The following is a 3982-nucleotide window of genomic DNA, read 5'->3' as shown; positions in this document are numbered from 1 at the left end:
CTATATATCCTTTGTACTTTACAGTTGTCGTTATTGTGTTGTTGTTTTTATACTGTGTGACAAAATTAAATAAACTAAACTAATTACAAATTGTAGAGCCCTCACTCATCACTGTACATTGTACACCAAAGTGAACTGGCCTTCTTTGTCAGCACTACAGGAAACATTAAGTCTAAATTAATTCATATGATGAAGACCATGGAATCTGAGACCATAGGAAACTGTACATGTTTTAATTGACAGTGCTTTCTTTCCTTGGTACAGGGTTCCCCACAGACATTGCTAAATGAGATTCAAGGACTTTCAAGTACTTTTCCAAGCACTATTTTTCATTTTAAAAGGGCATTTAAAAGCATACAATTCATTTTTAAATTTTTTTTTTTATCTAGCACACTCTCAGGAGCAAAACAGAAAGAAGCATTTCATATAAAAGTATTCTGTATTTTTGTATGACAACTAATAAAGAAACTTGAACTTGAACTTCTTGGCCAGGTGACTCTTGTAAAAAGAGATTTGAATCTCAATGAGTTTTTATCTGGTTAATAAAGGTTAAATAAATTAAAAAAATTAAATATGTATAGATCCTTGCATTATTAATGAGCCATTCGCAGCAGTTTACTGAACACTTTAGTGGGGAAAAAACATCGATACAAATTGTTGTTCAATTTATAAGAATTCACATGTTCTTCCTGTGCCACAGGACAGTTCAGTCAGTATTAGTTATCACACACTACTCTACCTAAAGCTAGAAAGTAGAGAGAACCCTCCGATCTGTGATGTCACTGGGATGTCAAATCTGGGGCTGCTCCATAGACGATGAATGGAGCCGTGACCTTATGAGGCCATACGATGTACCAAGGAGCTCGGTGGAAGAAAAGTCAACGTAGACCAGTGGTTCTCAAACTACGGGTTGCGACCCAAATTGGGGTAGGTGACATTGGAAAGTAAAAAACAATATTTTTTTTATGTTCTGGCAACATATTTTGGCTAAATATGCCTCGTTTTATAAATGTATAAAAAAATAAATTTTATGTATTGATAATAGTGCTGTAATTACATTTTCTAATAAATATGCATGATCAAGTTCAACAACGTGTGCTTTTATTTTGATATTCCTTAATTCCACGTTGAAATTACACGATACATGAAGTGTGGGGTCCCCAAAAAAACCTGCTGTTGTGGGTCAGTGAAAGGGTTAACCTGTGTATTGTCGCAGTGAAAGGGTTAACCGTTTGGTAGTGCGGCAGTGAAAGGGTTAAGGAAGACTCGAGAGCATATGGCAGGTCTACTTCACTAGGCTTAAAACACACACAGCTTCTATTAAACTAATGATGTGGCATGAATTACACCAACTGTTTTAACCCTTTCACTATTACACTACACAGACGTCTGTAGTGTGGTAGTGAAAGGGTTAACCTTCTGTAGTGTGGTTGTGAAAAGGTTAACCCTTTGTCGTGTGTATTGTCACAGTGAAAGGGTTAACCCTTTTGGTAGTGTGGTAGTGAAAGGGTTAACAGACCTTTGTAACATTGGTGGAATCCTGAAAGTCTAGACTTGGACCATTAGAGCAGAGACAGTTAGAGCACTCAATTGTGTGCATGTCGCTCCGAGATGAGATTTTAGGGGCGACAGTGGCTCGGAAGGTAGAGCAGTTGTCTGGTAATCTGGAGGTGCCCGGTTCGATTCCCGCTCCTCCCGGGCAGTGTGTCGAAGTGTTCTTGAGCAAGACACCTACTTGCTCCCGATGAGCAGGTTGGCACCTTGCATGGTTGCCTCCGCCGTCAGTGTGTGTGAATGTGAGTGAATGGGTAAAATGTGAGGAACAAATTGTAAAGCGGTTTGGATAAAAGCAGTTATATATATGCAGCCATTTACCATTTATGTACATGGGAGAGTTGCCAGGGACCATATTCACATGGTGGTCATTTTGCTCTTGTGTCATGCTCAGATTGGGATTTTCTTCCACCCTGTTCCCACATAAATCAACGAAAGTCACGTGACATGGGCAGAGGCAGCCAGACGTGACATCACTCCTTCCCCCGAAGTGAGCCGAATGGCACAGCTCTCAGTCTGGACCATCCACCACTTTAACATCAGCATGGACCATCCACCACTTTAACATCAGCCTGGACAGTCCACCACTTTAACATCAGCCTGGACAGTCCACCACTTTAACATCAGTCTGGACCATCCACCACGTTAACATCAGTCTGGACCATCCACCACTTTAACATCAGTCTGGACCATCCACCACTTTATCAGTCTGGACCATCCACCACTTTAACATCAGTCTGGACCATCCACCACTTTAACATCAGCCTGGACCATCCACCACTTTAACATCAGTCTGGACCATCCACCACTTTAACATCAGTCTGGACCATCCACCACTTTATCAGTCTGGACCATCCACCACTTTAACATCAGTCTGGACCATCCACCACTTTAACATCAGCCTGGAGCCCTGGACCATCCACCACTTTAACATCAGTCTGGACCATCCACCACTTTAACATCAGCCTGGACAGTCCACCACTTTAACATCAGTCTGGACCATCCACCACTTTAACATCAGCCTGGACAGTCCACCACTTTAACATCAGTCTGGACCATCCACCACTTTAACATCAGTCTGGACCATCCACCACTTTAACATCAGCCTGGACAGTCCACCACTTTAACATCAGTCTGGACCATCCACCACTTTAACATCAGTCTGGAGTCACCATCCACCACTTTAACATCAGCCTGGACCATTCACCACTTTAACATCAGCCTGGACAGTCCACCACTTTAACATCAGCCTGGACAGTCCACCACTTTAACATCAGTCTGGACCATCCACCATCAGCCTGGACAGTCCACCACTTTAACATCAGTCTGGACCATCCACCACTTTAACATCAGTCTGGACCATCCACCACTTTAACATCAGCCTGGACAGTCCACCACTTTAACATCAGTCTGGACCATCCACCACTTTAACATCAGTCTGGACCATCCACCACTTTAACATCAGCCTGGACTATCCACCACTTTAACATCAGTCTGGACCATCCACCACTTTAACATCAGCCTGGACAGTCCACCACTTTAACATCGTCTTGAGGGATAAATGCACACATACATATTTCTCCTGCAGGACCAGGGGTGCAGGTTCAGAGCAGGCAGGGGTTCAGTGTCTTGCTCAAGGACATGTTGGCTGTTGCAGGGGTAATTATGTAACATTAATGGTTAAAAGGATAGTTTCAGCTACTTGCTGCACCCTGGAGCAGGAAGGGGTTCAGTGTCTTGCTCAAGGACACGTTGGCTGTTGCAGGGGTCATTATGTGACATTATGGGATAGTTCAATTTTTCTTTACCCTACCCTTATTTCTTACTTACCAGTGATGATGTTGGTCGGTATAGTCCTTTCTCAGCACAATGCATACGGTTCCTCGTACTACTAAAAACCAATGACTGTACAAGATGACTGAAGCTCACTGAAATTGACTCAGAAGTGAGTGAACACTTCAGATAGATTTGAGCTTCAGTCAGCCTCAGTCAGCTTGTACAGACGGGCGTTTGCCCCCCTTCACTTTGCACTGGTTTGTCGCTAACTAGCAGGTACAGCATGGATTGTGACTCTACTGATAAACATCATCACTGGTATTTAATAAATGTTGCTAATAAATAGGGTTTAAAAAAATCTGGACTGTACCTTTGAAGGTACACTCTCCAACCACCAGGCCACCTCTTACAGGTGGTAAATGGCTTCATTTATATAGCGCTTTTATCCAAAACGCTTTACAATTTGTTCCTCACATTTTACCCATTTACTCACACAACCATGCAAGGTGGCAACCTGCTCATCGGGAGCAATTAGGGGTTAAGTGTCTTGCTCAAGGACACTTCTACACGCTGCCCGGGAGAAGCGGGAATTGAACCGGGAACCTCCGGATTGCCAGACGACTGCTTTACCTCGCAAGCCACTCATGGGTGT

The sequence above is a fragment of the Notolepis coatsorum genome (assembly GCF_963971535.1).
Source record: "Notolepis coatsorum genome assembly, chromosome: 13".
Taxonomy (NCBI): Eukaryota; Metazoa; Chordata; class Actinopteri; order Aulopiformes; family Paralepididae; genus Notolepis; species Notolepis coatsorum.
This window is presented reverse-complemented; position numbering follows the sequence as displayed.